Genomic DNA, 5,697 nt, shown 5'->3' with positions numbered 1-5,697 from the left:
CCGCCTTGCAGGCCCTCTGCTGATCAAACAAGTGTTTGATAGAGGCTTTGGTTTGAAAGACGACTGAATATGTTTATTTGCATGAGGAGAAGCGAGTGACTTTGAGGTGGAGATCAGGCAGATTAGTGTTAACTGATGGAGACCTGCGCAAACAGACCCTCCCCCTGTATACAAGCGGGGCAGCGACGCACTTCCTCTGCAGACCAGTTAGTCAGACTGAATAAAACATCAGTCAGGCGGTGACTTCTGCTAGTCTCGGCTATGCCCTTTGTAGCTCATAAGACGACTGGCTCTCCCAGTGTTAGCATTTATAGAAAATCCATTTTCGTATACATCAGGGCTCAACCAAAGTTTATTTATATATCCCTGAATCAAAAATGATCCCACAGCAGGGCAAGAAAAAACTCAACCCAATGGGCACAATTCAAAAACCTTGGTAGGGAACGCAGATTTGACCGGGTGACCGGTGCAATGGATGGCGAGTTAATACGGTTAATAACGTGAGAGTCCTGTCCATAGTGAGGCCAGTAGAGGATCCTCTTGTATGTAGCCAAGTCAGTAGCGCAGAGACGTCACCAATTTGTGCACAGGTGGTCCATCCGAGGTCCCGACTTGGAACAGCTAGTGCAAAAACAAAGGTTGTAGTCCCAGATGGAGGTCCCGGATGGATGGATGGAATCAGAGGGCTGGTCTTGAACTGGATAAGAAGCTACCTAACCAACAGGAAGCAATTTGTGGAAATAGGTGAAAGTATGTCAACAGCGCTGGCGATATATGTTGTGGCGTACCCCAGGGATCAATATTGGGACCAAAATTGTTCAAACTTTATATCAACAACATTTGTAAACATGTGTATGAATGTTCTCATTCCTCCGGGTCATTGTCATCTCAGGGCAGGGGTGCTCACACTTTTTCTGCAGGCGAGCTACTTTTCAATTGATCAAGTCGTGGGGATCTACCTCATTCATATATATAATTTATGAAATATATGTTTTTGTTAACAAGTTAAAGGTGTTTAATGATAATGCAAGCATGTTTAACACATATAGTTAATATTGTTAAAAAATTAAAGGTGTTTAATGATAATACAATAATAATAATAATAACTGGGATTTATATAGCGCTTTTCTAAGTACCCAAAGTCGCTTTACATGTAGAACCCATCAATCATTCACACCTGGTGGTGGTAAGCTACTTTCATAGCCACAGCTGCCCTGGGGTAGACTGACGGAAGCGTGGCTGCAATTTGCGCCAACGGCCCCTCCGACCACCACCTATCATTCATCATTCAATTCACCGGTGTGAGTGGCACCGGGGGCAAAGGGTGAAGTGTCCCGCCCAAGGACACAACGGCAGCGATTTTTGGATGGTAAGAGGCGGGGAGCGAACCTGCAATCCTCAGGTTTCTGGCACGGTTGCTCTACCCACTACGCCATGCCGCCCCGAAACAAGTATGTTTAATACATATAGTTAATATTGTTAACAAGTAAAAGGTGTTTAAAGATAATGCAAGCATGTTTAACACATATAGTTAATATTGTTAAAAAATTAAAGGTGTTTAATGATAATACAAGCATGTTTAATACATATAGTTAATATTGTTAACAAGTTAAAGGTGTTTAATGATAATACAAGCATGTTTAACACAGTTAATATTGTTAAAAAATTAAAGGTGTTTAATGATAATACAAGAATGTTTAATACATATAGTTAATATTGTTAACAACTTAAAGGTGTTTAAAGATAATACAAGCATGTTTAACACATATAGTTAATATTGTTAACAAGTTAAAGGTGTTTAAAGATAATACAAGCATGTTTAACACATATAGTTAATATTGTTAATAAGTTAAAGGTGTTTAAAGATAATACAAGCATGTTTAACACATATAGATTCCTTTCTTTCATGAAGACAAGAATATAAGTTGGTGTATTACCTGATTCTGATGACTTGCATTGATTGGAATCAGACAGTAGTGCTGATATTGTCCGCATTTTCGAATGGAGGAGAAAGAAGTCCTCCTTTCTGTCCAATACCACATGAAAGTGGTTGGTTTTTGGCATCTTATTTGTCCAGCTTCCGTACTCCTTTGTATACACTTTACAAGAAATACATTGTCGGCAAACGCCGTAGCTTGCTAGCTTGTGCACGCCAGCTTTCTGAGACTCTTATTTTGGTAGCTCAACTGTGCAACTGTGCAATCGGTCTTTGGAGTTTTGACGACAGGTACGGCGCCAAAGTCTGTTGAAATAAAGTGTTTCTCGCCTTCCTGTCGGTAATTTTAATGAGCTGGCAGCAGCCAGCGTCATCTCAGAAGACCCTCGGGTGCCGTGAATGTCAATCAAGTGACGAAAGTGATGTCATAGTGAAGATTTATGATCGCTCATTTTTAGGACTATTTTTTTAATGCCTGGCTGGTGATCGACTGACACACCCTCCAAGATCGACCGGTAGCTCGCGATCGACGTAATGAGCACCCCATTCAATCAATCGCAACTGGACTGTTTGTTTTGTCCTAGAACAGTGGTTCTTAACCTTGTTGGAGGAACCGAACCCCACCAGTGTCATATGCGCATTCACTGAACCCTTCTTTAGTGAAAAATAAAATGTTTTTTTTCTTCTTTCAAATCCAAGACAAATGTATATGTTTTTTTTACTGGTGCAGAAAATTAACCGTGCATGAACATCACCTTGTTCAAAGAACAAAACCAAGACAGTGCATGAACTCAGAACAAATTATACACCTGCAAATCAGTGTGACTTCTGCTGTTGCCTTTGAGAGACCAGTTTACATATGCGTGGCTTCACCTTGGCAAGTGCCACTCTCACGTCATTTTCACAGGAAGGTCTGTTCCTTTTCTTCGTTTTTATGTCCAGCACCCTCGAAAAGGATTGCTCGCAAAGACTGGGGGTATCCATAATTCGTCGATAGGGAGAAGTTTTTATTTACACGATGAGTCGGGTGTGTCTTGACCTCCGCGGCGGAGGCTCCGCCGAACCCCTGAGGCCGACTCACCAAACCCCTAGGGTTCGATCGAACCCAGGTTAAGAATCACTGTCCTAGAAGGTGTTTTGCCTCTCATTCGTAATAGGCTTCATCAGTTCATGCTCATAGACTTAAATTGGTCAAATCTAGTCTAGCGGTTGGTGCCAGAACCCCAAATATGTATACCCCAAAACAAGGAGGGTGTGTCTGGGCAAGGATGGTTTCGCCCTATCGTAGCAATCCCACTGGCAAAGACAGTCGATGAAGTGTAATTTCCCCTCATTAGCTTTGAGGTATCGTGTGGCAGAACGATGGCTGTGGATCGACTACTACCAGTCCAAAATAGTCGGAATGCCCCCACGTAAGCCCCAGCCGCTAGAGTAGATCTAGATCTAATCTAGTCTCGGCCAGATCTCGATCTGGTCTAGACTAGACCTGACCAATCTAAGTATATGTCTATGAGCAAGAACTGTTGAAGCCTACTTGAATGTGATCGATTGAATGCCCTGTGGTGATATTTGTAAAGTTACAAAGGACTTAAATGTAATACTATTTGCAGACGACATTACTACATTTTGTTCAAGAGAGAACACATAGAAAATAATACAAATAATAACAGAAGAAATGAACAAATTAAAAAGATGGTTTGACAAACACAGACTATCTTTGAATCTCAGTAAAACTAAAATAATGCTTTTTGGTATCAGTAGAAGAGAAAGTCAGACACAAATACAAATAGCCGGAATAGAAATTGAATGGTGACAGAAATCACATGTTTGGGGTGTAATAATATGTGATCAAATGAACGGGAAATTTCATATAAAAATCTAAAACACAAGGTGGAAAGAGAAATTTCTATAATGAATAAAGAAAAATATGCGATGGGGTGTTGACTTGTCCAGGGGTGTGCACCGCCTGCCGCCCGAATGCAGCTGCATTATATATATATATATATATATATATATATATATATATATATATATATATATATATATATATATATATATATATTAAGGCTGCAGCTAACGATTATTTTTCTATCGATTAATCTATAGATTATTTTTTCGATTAATCGGTTAATCTATAGATTATTTTTTCCAATTAATCTATAGATTATTTTTCCTTTTACCGATTATTTTTTTTATTTAAAATGAAGATGAAAAAATAAATGTAGGCCAGTTTTTTCAAAAGGCATGGCTTTTATTTACAAAAAAAGAAAGTATGGCCACTCAGTCAACATTGACAACAACATGACAAAATATTCTGTAACAATGTAAACATTTAAAACTTTTAACATTTAACAAAATTAAAAGTAGCTTATTTGCTTTTTAATGTGCAAATATAAAAGTAAACACCCAGTGCAATCTTAATATTCTGCAATAGTATAAGCATTTCAAAAGTAAAAGTATTGCTTATTTTGCTTTAAAATGTGCAAAAATAAAGATAAACATCCAATACAAAAAAGTGCAAAACGGAAATATTCTATAACAGTGTAAACATTTCAACAAAAGTAAAAGTATTGCTTATTTGCTAAAATGTGCAAAAATAAAGATAAACATCCAATACAAAAAAGTGCAAAACGAAATATTCTGTAACAACAGTGTAAACATTTCAACAAAAGTAAAAGTATTGCTTCTTTTGCTTCATAACACAACAATGATAGTATGATTAAAGTGAAAGTTAATTGTTCGTTTGTACATAGTATATGTAACTGTTAATGTTGTAAAAGGTATTTGCACAACTAATTAACGTTAGCGTTAAAGAGGAGCGCGTCTTTGTAAACACTGAACAGGCACGCCAAACGCTCCTCTCAGAGCGAAACGGTGCTTTAGTTTATGAATTTACAACGCAGATACAAATGACACATTCATGTTTTTGTGTAATGATGACAACGTATACTCATGCGGACGATTGACTAGTTGATGGTGATGTCAAGAACGCTGTCGGGTGTTTTCTTTTCAAATGTTCGTTTATAGCAGTTGTGCATACAACAACATTATTAGCAGAGGTGGGTAGAGTAGCCAGAAATTGTACTCAAGTAAGAGTACTGTTACTTTAGAGATTTATTACTCAAGTAAAAGTAAGGAGTAGTCACCCAAATATTTACTTAAGTAAAAGTAAAAAGTATATTGTGAAAAAACTACTCAAGTACTGAGTAACTGATGAGTAACATACACATATATATATATATATATATATATATATATATATATATACACACACACACACACACACACACACACACACACACACACACACACACACACACACACACACACACACACACATATATACATACACATATATATATATACACACACAGACACATATATATACACACACACACATATATATATATATATATACATACATTGATATATACAGTATATAATTTATATTTATTTATTTTGCCGTTTTTGTTTACATGTTAAAGGTGTTTTAATGAATATACATGCATGTTTAACACATATAGATTCCTTTCTTTCATGAAGACAAGAATATAAGTTGGTGTATTACCTGATTCTGATGACTTGCATTGATTGTAAACAGACAGCAGTGCTTATATCGTCCACGTTTTCAAATGGAGGAGAAAAAAAGTTCCTCATTTCTGTCTAATACCATATGAAAGTGGTTGGTTTTTGGTATCTTATTTGTCCATCTTCCATATTCGTTTTTATACACTTTATAAGAAATACATTGGCGGCAAACT

Source organism: Nerophis lumbriciformis, linkage group LG12 (genome assembly GCF_033978685.3).
Source record: "Nerophis lumbriciformis linkage group LG12, RoL_Nlum_v2.1, whole genome shotgun sequence".
In the NCBI taxonomy this organism is placed as follows: domain Eukaryota; kingdom Metazoa; phylum Chordata; class Actinopteri; order Syngnathiformes; family Syngnathidae; genus Nerophis; species Nerophis lumbriciformis.
Note: the sequence above shows the minus strand (reverse complement) of the source record.